Source organism: Falco peregrinus, chromosome 3 (assembly GCF_023634155.1).
Source record: "Falco peregrinus isolate bFalPer1 chromosome 3, bFalPer1.pri, whole genome shotgun sequence".
In the NCBI taxonomy this organism is placed as follows: domain Eukaryota; kingdom Metazoa; phylum Chordata; class Aves; order Falconiformes; family Falconidae; genus Falco; species Falco peregrinus.
Window position 1 is genome coordinate 84,884,773 of NC_073723.1, and position 24,800 is coordinate 84,909,572.

General features: G+C 40.1%; 1 protein-coding gene across 7 annotated transcripts in view; it reads right to left on the reverse strand.

Moving 5' to 3' along the window:
* CTNND2 (catenin delta 2) overlaps positions 1–24,800 on the reverse strand; it is a 679,304-nt gene that overhangs the window by 554,493 nt on the left and 100,011 nt on the right. The window lies entirely within an intron of this gene.

Genomic DNA, 24,800 nt, shown 5'->3' on the forward strand with positions numbered 1-24,800 from the left:
CCTGATACTTATCAGACATCATATGCATGTAAGAATAAAAATACTAATGTTAAGGAAAAAATTGTAGAACATGCTTCTGTTCAATAATATAGAATTACTGTATCACTTATTTAAAACTAAAACTAGTTCTAATTTAATTATAAAAGAAAATATTAAATGATCTCCCAGAGTTACTCCAAAATATTCACCACAGTACATTTAGAGAGGATTCATATAATTTACAGCTGTGATTTTTGTATACTACTCCAGTGGTAGCATCCAACATGAAATTACAATGTCATGAAAGTAATGAATCATGAAATGCTTTGCAAACAGAAAATGAACAAATGATACATGAGAGAAACATAAAACATCTAATGTTGACTTTCTAACGTGTGATTATTTAGTATGTACTATATTGTAAGCCTAGGTAATTAAATTGAACTTTCATCCAGTCTAGAAGGTGATTTTGAAAACATTTTATCAGAGTATTTTTGAGAAAAACAGTACAGAAGTTAAGTCATTTTTAGAGATCTGTTAAAAAAAAAAAAGGATTCTTAGCACTTAAAGGCATTTCTAGTATTCTTTTTTAGAGAGCAAAACAGCGGTGAGACTGGAAAGATTTATCTTTCTGACAGCTGAGCTACAGTGTACCATCTCTTTTTAAATGTCACCATAGGTACAGCTCTGCAGGCAAGTTGTGCCACATTCCAGAAGAAAGGGAGCGGAGAGGCAGCTTGCATAGTTATGTGCAGGCGAGTTATGAATTAGGATAAGAACACATTTAGGTGGGTGCTGGCCAGAATTACTCTGTGTAACTGAACTGGCCCACAGGCTGGCAGCTGGACAGGCCTCCTGAAGAGCAACGGGGATATTCAGAGGGATATCATCAGAGGGATCCTACATGCACAGCACTTGCCATTCACATCAATGGCAGAACGCCTGCCTTGGCTCTATTCTACTTTTCAAAGCACAGATCTTATAAAATACAGCTTCTTCTTGCAGAAATAAGAAGCCCGAAGCGTTGAAAAGGGAACTTGGTAAAAGGAAATATAAAATTCAATACCCACAGCAAGCATGCCTGCACCAGTCTGCCATGGAAATTAGGGCTCTAAAAGAAGGGGAGATGACATTCTATAATGCTTTGGCTCTGAAGCCACAGTGCTGCCCAAGAACACTCATTCAGCCCAGCTGGGTAGCCTGTGCCAAAAGCTTTCTGAAACTGAGGACACTGGCATACGTAAGACAAAACCACAAAAATACAGATTATTCATTAAAAAGTCAATTATTTCTCATAAGAGAAATCTCCCTACATCTCAGGCTAGATTAGTTTATATACTAAATAATGAGATTACATATAATTTTAATTAATGAAGCTACATCTTTTCATATGGCTCACTTTTTGTAAGTAAATCACTGGAAGTGGCAAATACCAAAACTTTTGCTCCAGTAATGTCCTTGCTCCAGTCACGTACACTATTTGAAGTTAAACTTTAAAAACTCAGATGATATACCTGTCTTCCTCTACCACAAGTACACTGTACAAAACTTCTCTATGAGTACAATACCTCAATCTAAAAGGACTTCTGAATTGTATTTTCTAATTTTCTGCAACAAAGGAACCAGCTTAACAAGTTACCTAGTTTGTGGCATACAATTAAAGTTGCTACTCTCTTGTAAAGTACCACAGAAAAGACATGTACACACATACATAAACATGCTTATTCTATTACCTTACTTTCAAACAATCTAATTATTTTTCTCTTTACTAAATTATTAACTCCAGTATCACAATAGAAAGCAAAGTAATTTCTTTTTTTGTATTGCAATTTACCTGCAAAAATACAAACGGCCTAACAGTTAATTTTGTAGAGCTATATTTGCAGAAAACATCGAAGTGCAACAATCCCTGCTATCAACTCCATAGCTTATGAAATCCAGCTGAAATTTGTGCACAGGAACGAGAAAGACCACAGATTCAGGAATATGGGTAAGGACACACGAAGCAGTCCTACCATGCTTACAGACACTCTGGGAGGTGGAGAGCCGTACTTCCCAGTCGGGCTGGCTCACCAGGGACACACGTGGAACTACAACTGCACTGGGATAGGAAGAAATACCACAGTTGTGAATGAGATGCCTGCTAAGCAATTTCAGACACACTGGCTGAAAGTAGCTCCCCTGCTGCAGGATCGCTTTATCTGCAGTTGCAAAGAAGCCTCCTGGAAAAAGCCCCTTTGCCTGCTTAGCTCACCCTCATACTCCTCCAGGGCTGCCTGACCCTGGCAGGGAGACTCTACTGAATCAGCTGTTTCATAAATACTAGTCCAAGGAGGTAAACCCCAGCAAACTAAACAAGACTATGAGTCAAGAACTTGGTCTTGCTCCCAGCTCTGCGAGTAACTGTCATTTGACATCCATTTAAATTTTCCTCTTCACCTGACAAATTAAGATGACTTACCTGCTCACCCCATCCCCAGCACCCTACCACAGAACACAGTTACTGGGCCTGACTGGGAAGACACAAATGCCACCTGGAATGCCTCTTGCTGCAATCCAGGAGACCCTCATTTCCATAGTGCACCTTGCTGTATCAGGTAAAATCAGCAGGGGTTTGATAAGTGTGCATGTCTGGGAGTGGGGTTGCTGCAGAGCTCACCTGTGTTGGAGGACCTCAAGTCTAACATGTAATGAGAAGATGGGACACCAGGATGGGTCCAGATGCCTTCTCTGCATGTTCATTTAATTGGCTATCTTATTTATTTCTGAATACCAAAATCAGTAATTTAAAGCTTACATTAATTGACAACGTATCTTAGTAAGTGAAATTCTCAGGCTCAAATACTAGTTTTGGCCTGTGACTAAGAACAAATCCAAATGAGGCCCACCGAAGCATGGTGGTTTTCTGTTCCGATTAGGTTTTCAGGAAGATGGGGGAAATGAGCCTGCCTGAGTTGCTGGAAAAAAAAATTATCTGCTACACAAAATGCTTGCCCTAGCACAAACACTCCAAAATATTTAAAGTGTATTTGAAAGGGACAGCAAGGCCACATGGTCAATGGGGAAGCTGCTTTATGATCGAAACTAAGCTACTGTTAAGACACCACCAATTTCTGTGTGTTCAAAACCATTACATCGCTGCCATACAGGCAGCAACTGCCTTTTGTTATTCTGAACTTCTCTGGGGACTGTATTCAACTTCATCAAATTTTAATTTTTAGGCTCTAAGTTTTTGTAAACTTTGTTTCCACCAAAGAACACCTCAAAAACTGCTTTAGTAATCTAGAATTTTGCAAGCATCAGTTTACATGAAAAAAAAAATCATCAGATTACACAACCAAGTGCTGCAATAAACTGCACTTTTGTCAAATAGGCTCAAAATCTGAACAGAAAAGTAGCTAGTATTCTACAACCACCACATGTTTCCAGGATTTGGGTTTTTCTAAAAAATACATATCTTAAAAGGGGGCTGGGGGGAGAGGTAAAAAAAGGCACATTGCATATCCTCTTCATCTAGAAACAGAGAAATCACAAGGAATGTCTCTGACTTTAAAAGTAATGTTTTGTGCATCTATATGTTATGTATACATTATTTTATATAATGTATCGATTATATATTATATATAGATATATATGTATATATAATATATAATATCATATATATTGTGCATAAATAAATAAGGTATTTATTTATTTATAGATAATGAGATAGATAACGATCTATCTCATTAGTTTACTACTACAATTGTTCAAAGGGGAAAGATTGCAGCCAATTGCACTTAGTAAGCTATCATCCATCACTGAATCTATAGCATGATGTTATCCAGCTGAGCTGTTACCATTATATATTTTAACACTTTTTCATTACACAAATTCATATGAGAAATACCATATAGAAAGGAAGCATAGAATGCGTTTTCAAAAGCTACAGAGAAGCTACTGTACCAAAGGTAGTTGTATAAAATATATATATATATGAATCAGCAACAGTGTTTCAACAGCAAACACCAACACAGCAAAGGCCTGTGTTTGCACTAGTCCATCTGCTCAGAGATGGACTTGTAATTTAGCTCAGACTTCAGTACAAGAAATCGGACAGACTCAGGTTTTAATGAGACTTAAAGCTGCCAGTACTGTAGAATTACAGAAAATATGTCTGAAATAGGCCTCCAAGGCCATAGGCCACTACAAAATCTCTAGATAAGGCAGATTTTTTTCCCTAAGTCATTCTGGATATTTAATACACATAACCAGTCCCTTACAGCTCCCCTCACCACAGCTTCCCTTGGCCGCCTCCCTCTGTTCCGGGCACCACTGGCCTTACTGGTAACAAACTTGCTTCAGTGTTTAATGTAATACACGTACGCTTAGTGTTCCCTGTACTACCCAGCATGGACACAAAAACCTAATTCCAACGGTTTTCTTCAGAAAAACATTCTCCCACATGATGTTGACCACTGTACCTTTCCTTCTGCTCTGGCTTCTCTCCTCCGGAAAAGCTACCCCAAATTCTTCCCATTTTTCCCCACATAATAAGCTGGCTGATAGCTTTTTAACCCTCACTCCTGAGAGCTTAGCACTCAAACTGAAAGGAAAACTAAAGCAAATAGAAGAAAAAAAATAAGAATTAAGCAGTTTAACAGAGTACACCATAGCTGAGCAACTATAGCACAGAAGTACATCAGCTGCATTTAATTTCCACAACAGCAACAATATTTCCTAACTGTCATAAAAATACAGATGAGATTCTCCAAGTCAGAGCATACACATGCTCCTGAGAGAATCAAATTAAAATCTTAGATGATCATAGATAGATGAACAGGAAAAATACTACCAGCCTTTTGGGAACATACTGGGAAGTCAGATATAAATCATTCATGAATTCCCATACTCCACAGCATTGGCAAAATTCTATCTCAAGTTTGACAGCACGCACACACACACCCCCCCCCCCTTTTTTTTCCCCCGTGTCTTTCTAAGAGCATCCAAAAACTTTATTTCACTTTAACGAAAGAAAAAACCACATAACCAACCCTATAAACCCAAACAAAACCACCCTCTCCCCATGGACCGGGTGCAGGCACTGGCAGCAGCGGCAGCCCCTGTGAGGCAGTGTCAGGGCTGCCCCGCGCCGGGCACAGCCGGTTCCAGCCGGTTCCAGGCGGCTCCACCGGCCCCAGCGCAGGGCACAGCTGAGCCCCGCAGCCACGGCCGGGCGCCTCGGGGAAAGCCGGGCTGAGAAAGGGCAAAACGGTGCCCGGCAGCCAGGGCTGAGGGCAACGGGGTGAGAAACAGCCCGGCCAGCCCCGAGGGGGGAGCGGGAGGGGGGCAGGGGGCTCCGGGCACCCCCGCACAGATGCCCCCGCGGGCCCAGGGCATACCCCGGCGGGGCCGGTGGTTCCCTGCAGCCCCTGGGAAGGGCCCAGCTGGAGCTGGGAAAAGTGTGAGGCGGAAGGAGCGGCAGAGAGGAGCTGTATGGACTGACCACTGCTTCCCATTCCCATCCCTCGCATCACCCAGGGGGAAGGAGGCAGCGGCTTTGGGAGTGAAGGGAGGACACTGAGCCTGGGGGAAAAAAGTGGAGGTGTGGGGAAGTTATTTTAGCTTTTCTCTGTTTTTCACAGTCCAACTCAATCGGCAGTAAATTAAGTGTATTTTCCTCAGGTCGACTCTGTTTTCCCAGTAACTGGTCAGTGACCTCCATGTCTTCATCTAGACCCGGGAGCTTCTGCATCTTACCTTCTCCCCTGTCCTGTTGAAGAGGGGCTGGGTAGGATCTGCCAGCCCGACCAGGTCAACCCACCCACCCCCCACCAGCTGCTTTTGACTTTAACAAGAAAGGTAGACAGAAATGGCCTGGGTTTTTCTTTTCTTTTTTTTTTTTTTTCTCTTTTTTCTCCTTTTTTTTTTTTTTTGTTTTTGTGTGTGTGTGTAGGTTTTGTTGTTGGTTTTTTGTTCATTTGTTTCAGTCTTGTGACAACATGGATTCCTGAATAGATGGATACAATCTATGGTTGTATACACTATACAGCTATAATCTGCAACTACCACGGTCACCATCTCATGAGCCAATGAAAGCCTCATCACATTAAGATTCCTGTTAAATCACTATTAAGTACAGTGGTGGAAGTATTTAAAAAAATTGGACAAAATCAGAAGCAGAAAAAAACCTCAACAATATATAGCTATGGAAAACCAGTATGATAAACATTATACAAATAAGGCCAAGCTATGTAACTGAATACCAGTTTATTGTCTGGAGTACAGATGGGCAGACGCTGCTCAGTGAGGAACTGAATCCAAAGAAACTCAATAGTTTACATGGGTACACTGGTTACTTTAACTCTCCATCAAAATAATCTGAGCAACGCTTCTTTATGCTTTGCTGTCTACCTATTATAGTTCCATAATCGACTACCAGGCATTCATCTCAATCCGTACAACTAATTTCAACAAAAACTTCTTGTTTTGCTTTTTGTTGTTGGCTTTGTTTTGAAACTTTTTAGCCTTTATCACTTTGTGTGAATTAAGTTTTTTAAAGAAATTTGAATAAAATCAGTTGACAGAATTAAAAATTATTGACTTTTGGAAAAGCAGGTTAAAAATAACTTTTGCCATGGAACTAGTCACCAAAAACTTAAAATCTGACCTGAGTCCTACTGGAAGCATTACTCCTAAGATAAACAGGCCAGAGAGGGTCAGTGGGTTGGTTCTTGACTCTGAAGGTAAGTAAAAAATAAGCTACCCTTCCTTATAGCAGGATTTCATGCCTTCTCTGAAGCAATACAATCAACTTGGCTAGTTCCAAGGTCAAATTGCAAATGGCTGTTCAGGCTGAACTCAGGCACAGAGGTACATACCCAACAAATACACAGAGGTGCCTTCTACACCATACATAAATCCTTAGGTAAAACAAAATAATGATGTCATTTCTAAACGCACATGAAAATGGCAATGTCAGATGTTATGGTTTCACTTGAAAGCTTAATTTTGCACACACACTTTGATTTTAATCATACTGGGAAAGCACTTTACTAAGCAGGAAACTAAGGAGGTATAGCTATGAAGACATCCCTGGTAAAAGCATTTTGGTGGCATAGTTCGCCAGTGACATGTTGCCACTCTTTCTCAGATGGGGCGGCTACACCTGCCTTTCAACGATCTTAACTCTCCTCCTCCTCCTCCACATCAGAAATGCTACGCTACATTCACTGCATCCATGTAGAGCATTGAAAAAAAACTAGAACTGAAAAAGTAGCAGCATCAACTGTAAACTGAGCATTTCATTCCTTTTCCAACTTAAACAGCATTGTTTTAATAAGTTATTTTATAATGTACACTTAAAGAAAAAGGGAGTATTGCTTACAGGGGCAGACTTCTATTTTTAAATATTAGATTGATATTCTTTTTAAAGTCACTTCGTTAATGCTGTTTACATAGTCTAATGTTACATCACCTTTTCACGGGTAGAAAGTGTAGACAGGTTAAAAAACCTGAAACAAACAAAACAGCTCTTCAACAGCTGGAAATCTATGGTAAAACCCAAGTTACTCACTACAGTGGCAACTGCATCAAATCAGTGAAATCAGAAAATCCAAATATGTTTCTTTAATAAAAAGATACTGCAGTAAGGAATATGTACTCCCCAGTGGGTCTTTCTTGTACAATGAACCATTTATCAGTGAGAGCATTCATTATAAAAGTGTAAGTTATGCTGTCTTACTGCACAGCAATCAAATGTGGCTTATTACTGAGCTAGTCTGGAGAACCATGAATAACACTTAAGTAGCCTTGGATAAGAACCAATCACTTAAAATAATCCAATATGCAATTATGTATCTAGAAATGCTTCCTTTCCTCTACCTTAGATATGCTGTATAGAGATTACAGTATGACTACCATTTAATAATAAGAATTGTATTGTTCATATTAAAGTTTCTCTTACTTTCTTTGCTATTGTTTCAAAATGATGGGGATTTACTGTAAAATGAAAATACTGGAGCACATTATTTTTTTTACCTAAAACTGCATGTTTATGGCTACACTTAAATTTACTGTTTATGATTTCAGTAACTCATATCAAGATTTCAGAAGCAAGGAGTAATACTGATCCTGTTTCTAGCTGGTTTTAATTAAAAAATAAATATATTAAATACTCCAACATTCTTCATGATAGTAACTGTATGACTGCCTTAGGAAACTTCTGTTTCTCCCTGCATATGTGAACAACAGTTGTTATTTGAAACCCTACAGTCGTGAATAGCTCTTACATACTAGCTTTGGATAACTGTGGCAAGGAAAAGAAAAAAAAGAAAAAAAAAAAAAGGTTTCGCATCTAAAATCATGAAAACCACCAGCTTTCATGCTGTTCACAGAGTCATTCTGATAAACTAAGAAGTCAGTGGGTGTAAGTTAGGACAACATAGAATACAATAGCCCTGGCCATTCTTGCAAATTATTACCTGTATCACAAGTCATACTTGGTGCAGATATGGAAGGAAAAAATAGCCCAAATAATAATTCTCATTATTACATATTGTAAAGCCAATCTAGACCAACCAAAATGTTTACAGTAGTGTTTTGGAATAAAATCTAAAACAGAAGTAGTAGAAATTGGCACTGCTTGAGGATTTACGTATGCAAGGAAAAAGAACCTATTGTATTCCCTTACTAATACCAGACTGTGGAGGTGATGGAAGGCTGAGACAGCAGGATACATATCTACTAACGTATTAAAACTATTCTGCAATGAAGCTGAATCCTTCAGCTGTTCAACAGTGAAACAGGGTAGGAAGACTGTGAAGATGGGCCTTTTGCACACATAACCACTGAAATTATAGATTTCCTCTACTGTCCTATCTTTGCTGACAGGTTGATACAATTTGTGGCTGGGTAAGTATTCTTAAAAATAGGTTGATAATCCATTGCATCAACAGAAAGATAAGAAAATCTGCCAGACCCTGCCAAATACCTCAAAGACGAAATGTCTTAAGATTGCCCAAGTAGTTATCACAACATCCTAAAGCACATATCTCCTAGGTTGAAATTACTAGATGGGAAAAGAGATTAATTAAAGGAGACATGATATCTTTAAAGACCTTTGCAAAGGCTTAAGCTCCGTTAGGGACCAGGGATATGAGGGATCAAGGCAGCAGTCTTCTTATTCTATCTAACCCATCACAGGGGCTTTCCAAAGAGCAAGGGTTCTAGTTTCTTGCTAGGATTGTTCATTGTTCATAGACCCATCCAATTCCCTGTTCACCAAGACAGGCGAGCTTGTCTCTCCTCTTTTGTGACGTCAAGCATTGCATTCTCCGTTATTCAACCATACTATTTGGGTATTAAGCCTCTTAAGTGGATGAAAAAGAATCCTCTAGTTTCAAATTTTAGGTAAAGTTGAGGTTCAGGTTCAGTAAATCATGAAATTTCCGTGTTTTGTTTTGTTGTTTTTTTTCCTACTGCTCTTTGCAGAAGTGTGGTGGAAAATATAAAAGATCCCAACTATCACAGTAAAGGACAAAGACAAGCAAATTCTAAAACCTGACTGAAGAGTAGCTATATTGGCAAACTTCCCCCAACACTTTACTCGACTTATCCTACCTTGAAGTCATACAGATAACATGTAATACCTAACCTGGAAACCACAATTGCTGGCATATATGCAGCCAGTATATATGAAACTTTCTGTTCCTTCCTCTTCCACAGATGCCTGACTCAAAAAGGCATTTCCTGAAACAATACAAAGACTACAGCTCAACAGGAAAAAAAGTTTCTTCCTCAGGGACTCTCTACTCTTGCCCTGAGTCTGATTAAAACATCCCTATTTTCCTACTCTCCAAAGGGGAAACAAAATTAAGGGGGTTATACACACAGTAGCCAGTATGAGGTCTCTGCAGGCTGCATCAAATACTTTCCTACCACTACCTACATTAACCAGTGCCAGAGTGCTGGAAGCTGTATGAAACCTGAAGTCTTGCCTAGAGCTTAAGGCATCTGCAATGCTTCCAAACTTTTTAGTTCAAGATGATCCTGTTAAGTACTGTTTTGTTTAAGTAATATGCCATAAGACAAGGCAGTTTTGCTTTTTTCTGTAATACTTAAAATTTCAAATACTTTGAACTACTACAGAGCCTTCCTCCTTAAAATCAAACAAAAAAAATCCTAAAACATTCCCAATTATTTTAGCACTATAACTCTGATGTTATGACATTATGAGAGAGAAGTTACGGCACTTGGCCCAAAGGGCTTTGAAAAAAAAGATGAGCGAAAGATGGCCCAATTGTAGATATCTTGGTTTATTTTCTCTCAGACTTGAGTCAGCACCACTCCTGAGTACACAAATATTTAAAGATCAGACCCAAACCACAAAGACAGTGAGTTCTATGTCAGCCAACTGCCCCCATCCCCTTTATCTGTCAATATATTGTAGCAATTGAGTAAGTGATTAATCAGGACCTGTAAACCACAAGCTAGCTTGAAAGATGTTGCTACTTCATTGGTACTGAAACCACCTACCTAAACTGTAAGAATTTACCCTGAACAGCTAGCATGCACCATCTGAGAACTGAGCAACCTCCTATAATTCTAATGAAAATATTTCACAGTTGGAGTCAACAACACAATCACAAAGAGAAACCAGCACAAAACCTCACACTTCTGTCAATATTTTAGAGATCTCAGCGTGAGGATTTACAATAATTGATTTCAGTTTTTCTGAAAAGTCTATTCATAAATCAAGCAAAATTGTTCCATTCATGGAATACAATAAAAGAACAGTTTGCTGGTGTTACCGAGGGAACGGGGGTTCTTATTTCAGTGACAATGCCAATATCCTCAAGCACACAGCAAAATGCATATCTGTAAGCAAAAGCCAGAAACACTCCTACAGTGAATTCTTGAAGTCTTGTATGACCTAGATAGCATAGGAGTAGATGGTACTGACCAAGGAAACTACAGGCCCCTCAGCTTCACCTCCATCCCTGGGAAGGTGATAGAACGCCTCATCCTGGAGGTCATCTCTAAGTATGTGGAGGAAAAGAAGGTCATCAGGAACAGTCAACATGGATGCACCAAGGGGAAGTCATACACGACCAACCTGATAGCCTTCTATAATGGAATGACTGTCTGGGTAGATGAGGGGAGAGCGGTGGATGTTGTCTGCCTTGACCTCAGCGAGGCTTTTGTCTCTGTCTGTCACAATATCCTCACAGGTAAGTTCAGGCAGTTTGGGTTACAGGAGTGTACAGTGAGGTGGATTGAGAACTGGCTGAATGGCAGAGCTCAGAGGGTTGTGATCAGTGGCACAGGGTCTAGCTGGAGACCTGTAGCTAGCAGGGTCCCCAGGGGTCAGTACTCGGTCCAGTCCTGTTCAACTTTTTCAGCAATGACCTGGGTGAAGGGACAGGGTGTGCCCCCAGCAAGTTTGCTGATGATGCAAAACTGGGAGGAATGGCTGACACACCAGCAGGCTGCACTGCCATTCAGCCAGACCTGGGCAGGCTGGAGAGTGTGGTGGAGAGGAACCTCATGAAGCTCCAAAAAGGCAAGTGTAGGGTCCCGCACCAAGAGAGGAACAACCCCATACACCAGTACATGCTGCGGGTTGGCCTGCTGGAAGGCAGCTCTGCAGAGAAGGACCTGGGAATTTTGGGGGACAGCAAGTTGCCCATGATCCAGCAGTGCTCCCTGGGATGCATTAGGAAAAGCATGGCCAGCGGGTCGAGGGAGGTGATCCTTCTCCTCTGCTACAAAATGATTAGGGGACTGGAACATCTCCCTTATGAGGAAAGGCTGAGAGAGCTGGGCCTGTGTAGCCTGGAGAAGACTGAGAGGGGATCTCATCAATGTTTACAAATATCTCAAGGGTGAATGTCAAGAGGATGGAGCCAGACTCTTTTCACTAGTGACCAGTGATGGGACAAGGGGCAATAGGTACAAATTGAACCACAAGAAGTTCCTTCTTTATATGAGGAAGAACTTTGTTACTTCGAGGGAGACAGAGCACTGGAACAGGCTGCCCAGAGAGGCTGTGGAGTCTCCTTCTCTGGAGACATTCAAAACCTGTCTGGACACGACACTGTGCAACCTGCTCTAGGTGACCCTGCTTTAGCAGCGGGGTTGGACTAGATGATCTCCAGAGGTCCCTTCCAACCATGACCATCCTGTGATTCTCTGTAACATAATAATGGTGTGTTTCGTTTGGGTTTTATTCATTGGTCATTTATTAACTGGGAGTAACTTGAAAATTTAAGTGATGTTATGTTCTGGGTCTGGTTGGGATAGAGTTAATTTTCCTTATAGAAGCTCAAATAGTGGTGCTGTGGTTTAGGTTTGTGATCAAAACAGTGTTTCAGATACTGCTGAATGGTACTTGCACAGCATCAAGGCCACCTCTGTTTCTCACTGTGCCCCTCAGCAAGGTTGGGAAAAACCACAGCTGGGACAGCTGATCCCAGCTGACCACAGAGATGCTCCATACCATATGACATCATGCTCAGCCATAAAAGTGAGCGTCAGTTTCTCCAAAGTAGCTGTTGCTTGGGGACTGGCTGGACATCAGTGTTCTGGTGGTAACTGAGTGCTTTTGCATAATTTCTTACTTTTTCTTTCACTTATTAAATTGTCTTTATCTTGACCCACTAGAGCTTATTTCCCCTCAATTTTGCCTGTCCAATTCTCTCCCCTGTCCTGCTGTGGGGATTTCACAAGCAAGTGGGTGGGGGGGTAGCTGCTGGCCAGGGTCAACCCACCACACGCCACGATGAAGCAATTCCCTACCAAAAGTAATAAGAGAAAAAAAAAAAGTTTGTAATGCAAGAGATGAGGTCAATGGCACCAACACCTAAGGACACATGTTTGTTACAAAGAACAGAAATAGCAAAGCAAAAGCACAGCCCTTTTGATTCTGAGGCAAGTAATCCACTATGTGCTAAAATAGGCTGTTTATTACTACTGCTTTAAATTTAAATTGCAGGGTGATTCATGCTGACTACTCTTAATGTCTCCCATGGCTCTGAACCTGAAGGAGGATAGACAGTTTTGGTATTGGTGTAATCTCAGGACTAATCTACTTCCTCACTAATTCCTCCAGTTAAGGAGCTTACTTATATATCATACTGAATTGCACAGATTCTCTTTGCCTCACATCTCACTTTTACCAGAACCCAGACAGCAGGATGCATATGTCCAAGCCTCATACAACACTGTACAACGTACCTCCAGACTAATCTACAGAGACACAGTGTCTAGCAGTTAGGGCTCCACTAGCCAACCAAGAAAGCAGTCACTCTGGGACTCCTCTCATGGGTGTATCCCTCAAACAGAATGCTGACAGAAGAGCATGAAGTCTCCTCACTTATTTACTACACGCTGAAGTAGGGACCTGCTGGAGTAAGGATGTCTTCTCCTTTAAATGGCTGGATTCACCTCCCCCAGCCTGAGATGAGCATGACAATCAAATGTTTCCTAAGCATTTTCCTGGAGAGCCAAGGTGCGTCTGCAGATAGACGGACTGCAGTGCTTATCTCTCTCTTTCCACATACAGTATCCTGCTGATGTGATACTGGCAGAGCTGCCTGGTGGGCAGGCAGAGGACTGAGCAGTACTCCTAATAGAAACTGTGGCTGCTTGTCTGCTCACTCCTTTTGATATGGGCTTATGAATACATCCCAGACCCCACAAAAAGCACCAAATCCCACATCAGATTCCTGTGTGATAAAATGAGCTCAGGATCCATAGTTTTAAAGGTGAAGCTGGGAAGTTATACTCTCCTTTCTCCTCCATAAGTGCATCATTTTACATTTATCCACATAATTTTTTATCGCCCAGTATTCTGGGGGTTTGGCTTAATAAACTCCTTACAGTATTTTGAGACCCTAATGCGTCCCCACAGAGAATGCTGTGGTATGAGAAGCTCCCTGAACATACTTCATGGTCAAGAAAGGTGAAAAAAAAAACCTTAGTCTTTCTTTAATTTCTGTAGCAGTTAGCATGAACTATGTCTAGACAGGATAGCTGTTAGCATAAGGGGTAAATGTTAACCAGTTCTTTACTGTGGCAAAAGCAGATGAAATACAGTCAACCAGCCACCCTGAAGAACAAAATACTTTATGTGTGTTAAAAGATAGCCCAACTATGCAAACAGCCCATTGATCATCAAACAGTGCAAACATCCAGAAGTTTCTGGAACAAACAGATTGTGAGCAGCAACAGCAGCAACTGCAGATCAGAAAAGATCACCATTTAAAAGGACTAATCACAAACATGGTACTCCCTGCCCAGTCCTGTACTTAGACCTGGACCAAATCATCTCTCCCATGGAACAGCAAAATCATGTAATTTTTAAAACTGCATATATGTGTGATGAAAGTCTTTAGGTATCCAAATCCATTTAGTCTCCATACTGTCATTTGGTTTTAAATGGCAACAATCTCTAACTGTCCCTATTCATTACTAACCCTGCAGTATCACTGCCAAGCTTCTTGCTCCAGACAAGTTTTATTAACTTTTTATGCCTTTTCTTGCTTCCTAAGCCATTTCTGATGTTCTTATTATGTTTTTATATTTATCCTGCCAAAGTACAAAATTATTTCTCTCTCTTACATGGGAACTCCGCCTCAGCAGTTGATTATGCTGGATACCCATGGACAGCTTTCTTCTGCTTTCTGGCAGTACTCAGTTGTTCACCACTCCAAGTCATGTCCTTCAAGTATACTCAGTGCCTCCTACAAAGAATTAGTCTTGCTATTGACCACTTCTGGCTTCCTTGAGAAATGTTCTTCCCACACCACCATCTACAGTTGAGCCTAGTCTGGTAGATACTTCGACTCTGCCAATTCCACCATCAGTGAAAAAACTAGAATACAACAAGCTGGCTAGTACCTGCTTTCCTGGTGATAAGCTTTGATCATATAGACTTTTAAAATTGAGGGGTTTACTGCTGCCAATGTACTGCTTCTAACATCATATCTGTACAGCTCTTTGCATTTAACACGCTTGGTATAATAAGTCCAGTTCACTTTCTCCCTCGTTCTCACCTATCAGTAGGTTAATAAACAGTCATATCTGAGCAGTGGTGAGTGAAGGTATTTTAGTTAAGGTCTATAAGAAAAATGATTTTTTGTTTATATAAATATAAATGTATATAAATTTTATTTTTCTATCATTACAATAAACTTGTACTATAAGAAAAATATATATCTTTTGGATCAGAAGATACAAGAAATGTTCATTGGAAAGCAGTGGTAAGTATAATGCTATGAAGTCTGAGAGAAGACAAAGTAACATGTTATCCACGCAGTTTTGCTTTAGGATATGCATGGACTTTGTACCAATGCCATGGTTTTCTTTGTGTACATGACTGTTCAGAAAACTGTAACTACTAAAATAGTAACAAGAGAAATATATAGCTGATATTACAAGTTTACAGAGGCACAAAGGATGCTAAGTAAACATGAAAAATAGACAACTTCTGTTACCAACAAGTCAAACAAAAAAATAAACTAGTCACATGAAATGGTGCATTTGTAAGGATCAGTCTAGTTTTTCCACAAAATTCAATAGTATTCCTGACACTGTGTGCATCTGAGATGCCATAAAACTTTCTCTAAGTAATTTATATGCCATACCTGGTTACCTTAAAGTGGGGACATAAAAAGTATTACTGTACCAGCCAACCCAACACTCTCTGAGAAAAGAAAATGCTACTGTTTCATTTTTACAGAGTGCAGATGCACAAAAAGACAAAGTATCTCACCTAAGATACAACAGAAACCTTTTAAAGCAGACCAAAGTTGAATCCAGCTCTCCCAAGAGTCAAACTTTTTTGACCTTTATGACAGCATGTACAGTTTAATGGAGAAAACCAAACAGATATTACATCAGTATGATCCTAGCTATTTTTCTAAACTGTATACAGAGGAATATTTTATGTGGTACTGAGCATGGAATCTGGTTTTTCATAGAAATAACTACTGAAAGAAATGTCTACTGACACATCAACTAATGAAGTGCATTAAAAACCCAGCAGAGTAGCAAACTGTGTCTACATCTCTGCCTGCCAGAAAGCAGAGGCAGAAGTCCTGGCATTAATGCATAATTTTTTGGAAAGTATATTTAACGTGCATGAACCAAGTTTGAAAGTTTGGATTTAACTGAAATACATTAAAATCAACAATGACAATCAGTATGACAACTCTTCTAAACACGTTTGGTTGAAAACCTATAGCCACATGTTGTGGAATGAACTGAGCAATTTACAGTAAATGACATAAAATAAGAGGTTATCTGTCTACTTATATGCTGTGTCTTGTGACTTAGAGAGAAAATGTCATTTGCATTTTCTTTTCAGTTTGTCTGAAAGTTAGGAAATTACTAATCCCTTCACATAGTTGTTCAACTGAAGCCAGTAATCCCTTCCCATGGTTGTTCAACTGAACCAATGTACCTACACAGCACACATCATCTATTTTAATTTCTTCCTAGCCAAAATGATATTAACCAGGAGATAGCTAACTGATGGGAAAGAATAAAAATATGCATGTTTAAGTTGTGTAAGACTGTAATTAGTCTTAATAGTTTCAATCTTCACTCTGTCACACTAAAAGGGTATCAATTTACAGTGTTATCTTTATACACATATGTTGAGCACATTCTTAAAATATATCTGATAGGAACACATCACTTGCAAGGCATAATAAGCTGGCTATATTAAGTCTTTCTTCTTCCTGTTTTCAATACATCAAGCTGGATAATCTGTTAAATGACAGAAAAAATTGCTGGGAGAAAAATACAGATAAACCTAAACCTTTGCATAACTCCCTCTGAGCCAACTGTTTTAAGGGTCATTTAAGAATTTCTGCCCTCCTTCACTACAAGCTTGGAACTTCTCATCCTCTGATCCTTCCACATAAGGGACTTTGAAACTTTGTTTCAGGAAACTAATTAATCTGGAAGGTACAAAATAAAATTAATGTGCTAATACTTAGAAAGACTACAAAGTGTACGTATGACCAAAAAGTGCAACAGAGCATATAACATCTTAAATATCCACAGAAACACTCAGAGCAGCATCAGAAATAGCAGAGAGAGGTTTGTAACTACAGGCAATAGACGGTCACAACATGTGAGGCAGGAAGTGCAGAAAACTTTCACTCCAATATTTTTACTGCTAAGCGATGAAAGACGGGAAGCAGTCTAACATAAGGATTCTGCTGTTGCTTAAGAAGAAAACCTACAACATTTTTTCCAAACACAAGCTGAATAGACTTCAGTGTGATGGAGAGTGAGGCTGATTTGAACTGTATTTGTGAAGAATGTACATCATGTCCTGCCTATCCACAGCCATTTTGCTACAAGACCACAAGTGACCTACAAGACCTCACCTGGCATCAACAGATTAGTCAAGTGATTCTTAAAACAATGAAGTACCATAGGAACTCACCTAAAGGAACAGTCCCACTGCACTATCTGAAGCTCAATCAAACTTCTTATTTCAATGCCAGGGATGTGTTGCCTCAAGAGCACAAACCTTCCTAGAAAGGAGATAGTAGACCCTTTTTTCAGTGAGGATAAACAACTGAACTAACATGGCAACATTACACTGACCTTTAATTGTGATTACTTTTATATTGCACCTACAGGTATACCAGGCAAGTGAACCTGAAATAATTTTCTTTAAAAGCCTAAAACTAGGGCCTTCTTTTACAATATTGTAATACCACTATCTTTTTCTTAGGGGACTGCTTGACACAACTTACTAAGAACATATGGCAGAACACAACTTGGTTTCTAAACAGGCCCATTACAAAATGGTATGCTCGGATATCAGAAACAACAATGAAGTTGCAGTGGCAACTAAGCATAAGAAGCAAGTCAGCTCTCCCCCCTCAGTACTGTACCTTGGCTTTACACCAGCTAGGTGCACAGAACTCAAAATTACCTGTGACTTAACTGTACTTAAATCTTACTATACACTGTGTAACTCTGTTTTCCTAAATCAAAGTTATGAGCAGTAACGGAAAAGAAATCAACATATTCAATTCAGTACATATCCTCCAGCATCCACTTCTGCCATCTATTGTAGCCCTGCAAAGACAGACTAATCTCCCCAACTCCCCTGCTTTTTTTTCAACAATGTCTCATGGATTGACTACTTCCGTAGCATTGTATCCCGGTCTCCAAGCAGTGCAACTTCTTTTCACCATTCTTTCTTTTCAGATTATTATTTTCAAATAAGAACTATCATGCAAGTCTTTGACAGAATTAACAGCAAATTACTGCGATGTTTAAGTACTTAAAATTGCCTCACTGGAGCAGTATAACAACTGCTATCCCCAGTTTTCATTGCAAGGTCATTTTAAGATGCCACTGAATTCCTTTGCACTGTCAAGTGGCTGGAACAGCAACAACATCCACTCAAAGCAGGTAATATTTCACTGCACATGCAAAAGACATGCACACAATTGCTTAAAGTTACACAAATTTTCCAGTATCTGTTTTGGCTGTCTACATTACCTAGTTTTAACAACCTAAATACACACTATAAAAATATATTCACAGGATGCTCTCATCTACTTATATCTACAGCATCTAAATTGTATTTATTATTTTACTTACAAGCTTGTCCCGTCAAGTTACACATCATAACAGAAAATCCAGTTTCTTTATATTAAAAAAGTTTGCACAAGTTAAGCAAATGGTGCATTCAGGGATGTACTGCCAGAGACACATCACATGATATCATGGAAGCAGCCAAGGACATGAGCAGGAGGCCAAGAAGGAAAGTGCCGCTCCTCCCTCTGCCTCCCCTTCCCTCTCCCAGCCTGGACCCAGGTGAGAGGTGCCACCTCCTGCAATGGAGCCAGTGCTGAGGGGGAGGTGCACAGGGCAGAGCTGAGCCATCCCAGCTTGTAGGAAAACAGTCAGCAAGAGCGTGGAGTCAGGTTTGCTGGAAGCAGGTTTTGAAAACAGCTCTGGTGGTATTCACTTATTTCATGATGTAAATACTGGTGAGGAAATTTCACAATTATTTCTCTTTTAGTTACAGGCCGAGCTAGCAGTGCTTAGCACTTCCCATTATAAGATCCTATTTTGATCCACTTATGCTTTTCACAAGCTCACTGTTTGGGCTGAAATACTCCATCCAAGCAGCTGGCTCATAATTAAGCACACGCACACATACACACACACCAGTCTTAAACAGTTCAGACATTTCCAAGAACTGTATTTCTGGAAAGTATCTTTTCCTCTCTTCATGATAAAAAAGTCTCTCAGAAAAGTGGAATCTCTGCAAGTGCTTATGTTCTACAGGGCACAGCAGCAAGATTATTGCATTATAGGAGCACCTAGAGCCTTCAGCTGTAACTGAGGATCCACTGGCTTAAAAACTGTAAAAATTAAGAAAAGACAAAAATATCACAAAAACATAATACACAGATCTCTACTGAATTCAATATGCTCCACCAAACAAGCACAGAATTTAACATATGTAATTATTTTCTGACTACAAAATAAATTATTCAAAGGCATTATTCGTAAGTTATTTGATAAGAGGTTTGGGGCTTGTTAGTCCAAACACGCACAGGAAAAAGAAATTCAACTGGAAGTTTACTAGCCTGCAATAAAGCCAGCTAGGAGAAGCAAAGCCAGCTAGGAGAAGCAGTGGATATTCATGGCTCTGAAACCCCTTCATACATTTTACAGTGACTTAAAGCTGAGGCAGTTTGAACTTTATGATCTCATTATGGCCACTACTTAATGAAGATTGCTTTCCCCCTCACCCTTCACTTCCAAAAAAAAAAAAAAAAAACCCCAAAAAACCAACAACAACAACAAAAACCCGAACAAACAAACCACCACAATCTGAAATCACTAAAGAAGCATTTAAAATAGGCAGCTAATCATTAATTGTTTTATGATCTGCAAACATCTGCAAGATTTACTGAATGAAAATATTACACACAAAGACTGTACAAGGCTAGAAATAGCGATTCATTATCCATTTCCTTTATTAATTTGCTAGAGAAGTTTGAATATACAATCCCAAAAGAACAGTTATTCTAATGAATCCTCTCAACACTCATATGCTGTTGCCCACCAAAGATAGATCTTAACACCATGGACAGTCGTTTCCTCTCCTGTAACTTAAATCATTGGATACATCTTATATATGGAGCTGATCCAGGTTCAGCTACAACGAGCCAGCTTTAGTTTCATTGCTCAGCTACATCCTGTCTTTGAATGCTGAAGCATTACCATCACCTTCAGCCCTATCACTTCAGTTCGAGCTGGGCTTTTAGAGGTACCTACCAATTACAAGAATCTTCTATTAAGTATGCTCAACTCCACCACCAGAAAAAAGAACTTGCTTTCAATTACTTTCTCTAAGAAAAGAAAGTTGTAATACTTCAGACTTCATCCCATTTAATCCGGAATGGATACAAACTCATATATGTGACATGTCCTGAAGAGGACTCACATATTGCCAAGGGAGAAGAAAAGAGACAAGTATCTAACATCAATCTGTTGGGTCTAGATAGTAACCAAGAAAAAGAAGCAAAAGAAAAGGAAATTCCAGAACACATTTGAAGACTTCTCACACACGTCACTTCTGCAGTTTCCAGAGTCTCCCAATGATACCTACCTTGCTTAAATGTATCTCTGGCCCATGTAGTAGAGTTATTGTATGTGGATGAGCCTGAGTTTCCTACTATTGATTAGAAAACAAAAGGCAGATGTAAGCTTAATGAAGTATGAGCACTTCCTGCAAAAATTTAGCTCTCAATATACTGGAAGAATCCTGTGGCATAAGATGAGATGTTGCTTCGCTGTCTTTTCTTGACAATTCTGAGGTTGCCAATAGACTCCAGTACTGAAGTAAGAAGGGAAGTAATGTCTCCTGTGAGAGATCCAGAGAAGATGAAACACACACAAAATATCCCAACCCAAAACCCAAGCAGCACCACTCCACCACCACCTGCAAACAACCCACTGTGTATCTAGAAAAGGAGAGAGACCTATGTCATTGACTTCGTGTTTCCCACAAGTCATCACACCAGGTATGTATCTGCTCTTCAGGCTCCAGCTGGGATATGTTCCAAAATGCTATGAAGAAATGAAAATATGCATCAGCTACCAACAGCCCTGAGATAGGTTTAAGGAATTTAAGATTAACTTTTTTTTAGCTGAGGTCTCTTCTATTCATCCAAAGTGTTTCAGTGACGTTTGGCAAGGGAAACACAATACGGAGTAAGTGGGGATGTAGAGATTCACAAAACGAGCATATAAAACTAGTTGTCTAATAAGAGCTAGCTGTCTATAGTCTCCTCCTAGTTATTAGGGTAAAATAGGTGCTCCTGCAGAGTGATTAATTCTATCACAAGACAAGCCTCTAAGGCAGAACGGATGACTCATGTTTAGGAAAAGGAGGAATCATCTCGATTACCTGTAGCAAGTGCCTAGACCACTATTTTAAACTCTATGACTACCTTTTCAGAGAGCTAAAATTAGGTAAGATGAATTGCATCTGAGATGCAGAATAAATATACCAACAAACAAGCTCATCAGGGAAATGCTATATAATGAAAAGGTTATTCAAAACTTCTTCTGGAAAGATGAGTATAAATATGCCCATGAAAACATCCAAGCTTTTCCTATACCTTTCCTGTTTCATACACAGAATTAAGTATCACTGGAGATTTTTTCATACGTTATTTTCAGCAGAAATGTATGTGCATGCAAATTCAGTACAAAAATAATTATGCAAAGTATGTGGCATTTATGATAGAGTTGATTGCTTTTTTTCCTTTAGAAAAGGAGATGATATAATACTCCTCAAGCACAGGCGAGCAAGATTTATTCCAAACTAGAATCCCTTATAAAAGTGACATTATTTTTACCTCTTCTGTAGTTATGTCTATGTATTAAAATGTAAGAACTCAATCAAGTGAGTGCTGAATGACAATATCTATTCTCCACACTATAATTATTTTTAAATGTTTTTAGCTAAAAGTTGGATATTAATAAACATGCAAGAAGGTGGTTATTAATAAATATGCAAGTGTAAAATGAACAATGATTATACCAAATTATTCAGGTCAGAAGGGACTTCAGTGGGCATTCTTATCCAATATCCTGATCAAAGCAGATCACGATAATCCGCTTCACCCAGATGATCAACCTTCAAGACTAGGTTGTTCAGGGTTTTGTCCAGTTGGCTCTTGAAACATCTAAGAATGAAGATACTACAGCCTGTCCAGGCAATCTCTTCCACTGCTTAGTTACACTTACAGTTAATTTTTTCTCCCCCTTTAAGTCAAGTCAAAATATCTCCGTTAGTGAGTCCACCTCCAGCCATGCCTCAGCAGAAGAGCCTGCCTCCGTTTGTCTTGGTAACTACCTCACAGATACAAAAAGGTGGCTACCAGGTCCCCCTAGGCCACCTCTTTTTCAGCCCAGTTTCTCATCCTCTCTTCACAGAGCAACCGCTCTTGTCACTGACAAGCCTGGAGGCCCTCTGCTGAGTTTGCCCAGGTTTATCAATATCCTTCCTGTACTGGAAGGTGTTGGTGTGTCCAACATTGGGGTGTCCCCCAAACCTGTGCATGGTAGTCTAGGCACAGTCTAACAAGCGCTGAGTAGAGGTGAATAAACTTTTCCCTCTATCTACTGGCTGTGCTCCTATTAACTCAGCCCAGGACGCTGTCAGCTGCCAAGGCACCCTGCCAGCTCATGCTCAGGTCGCTGTCTACCGTGACCTTCAGGTCTGCTCCAGCAGAGCTGCTCCCCAGCCAGAAAGTGACCAGGATGTTCCAATGGCAGGATTTTGTCCATCCCAGGCTCAAGGTTAAGTTACTTGCCTGATTTCACAAGGTTACTGTCAGCCCTCTCTTCAAGTCTGTGTAGGCTCTTCTGACTGGCAGCCAGGCCTCAGAATGCTTTGACTGCACCTCACAGTTTGTTGTCATCCACAGACAAGTGCCTTGCATCTCCTCCTCCTTGTCACTGATGAAGAATTAAACAAGACAAGGGCACAGGATACACCACTGGTCTGACAGCCCCGCCAGTTTTTCATCCATCTGGTAGAGCACTCATTTGGGATGTAATGTCCAAACCTGGATACAGGGATGCCGCAACAGCCTGTGCCAAAGTCCTAAAGTCCTTCATTGAAAGTTATTTTATAAACTAGAGAGATATTACATAGGATAGAAGGTCTGTAAGCAACTGGTTACATATGAGAGAACAAACAAAAATAAAGAGAGAGTAAGTGCTTCCTACAGTGACCATGGACAGATTCCCAAAGACAGCTGGGTTGCAAGCTGGGGTGTTTAACATATTCATACTGCTCATACCCTTTTCTGGACTGCAGGCATGATTAAAGTTGCTAAAGTTTGATAAATTGAAAGTATTACAAAAAATGGTCAGTTAGGGAGAACTGCAGAGGACCTTACAAGACTGAATGACTGGGCAATAAACAGCAATAGTTTGCCTGCATCTTGAATATGGTGAACAGCTCTGGTTCTTCTTCGTTAAGAGGATACGGAAGAATTGGAAAGGCAGAGAAGGGCAACAGACTCAACCACGTAAGGAACAAGGACACATGCCAGAGCTCTTTGGTCCAGAAAATACACAGCTGAGGGGGTGAATGAGAAAACTCAAAAACCCTGGGTCGCACAGGCAGGGTGAACTTGAACAAACAGGGACAGCAGACGAAGTAAGCGAGTGCCAAGTTCCACACAGACAAAAGGAAGGGGCTCTTTGTACATCACTGAGCTGTTGAAGTCCTTGTGAAACGATCCTGCGGTTGCTAAACATGAACATGGTTTCAGCTGAAGTTTCAGGTGAGAAAAATTCACCGAGATTACTAAATAAACACACAGAACCACAACCATTTCTGAGGCTGGTACTGTGCTAAAAAGATAGGTCATGTGCACTTGCCTTGTTCAGATCTTCCTTTCAGATCAAGTGTCTTTCACAATTGTTAGGGGCAGGACAGTCAGATCCAGTACAGCAGCTCTGATTTTTTTTTTTATGTTGACTTCTCACAATACTCAACTAAAAAAGTAACTACACTAAAGGTAACCATGGGTGTTCTACTGCTGTTTGAGAGGCCTTTGGGTTATCCTGCCTGGACTCCAGGTGGCACTCCAGAGGGAGTCTCCTGTAGATCCTGTATCCTACCTGCTATGATGGAACTGCAAAAACTAGGGCTGTCTCAAATGGCATTTGGCACCTACGTCAAGATAACTGAACTGAGCCCTCCATTCTGAGAACACAGTGAAACAGAAGAAAAAAAGGCATATAAAGACCTTAATACAGGGAAAGTTTACATATTTTACATGGAAAACCTTTGTTTTCACAGTGCACACATAAATCAGAGAAAATGTGTTACAGCAGAGCTTACTATGGGAACACAATATTTATTTTTCCTCCATACTTGGGGATATGGAACGGACTTTAGCGCATAACCAAAGGATCAGTGCAACCCCTCAGCAGCTGCAAGTTACGTGAGATTTAAGCAGTGTACTATGGAAAGCTGCAAAGGCTCAAAATCAGATCTTCTTAACCATATGGAGAAAAGCCACACGAGCTCATGAACAGAAGTCAAATTGAACAACGTGAGTATGAAAACAGAAAAAGTAACCTTGATACTGGCAAGCATGTTGACAACTTCAGGACTATGCCAGTGATAAATTGATCTGTTGGGAGCAAAGAGACAAAACTATTTCTACAAAAGGAAATTCAGACTTCTATCCCTCCTTTCTTAAAGGGTCTGACAGGGAATTTGAATATAATTTTTAAAGATCCCACACATTTATACAGTT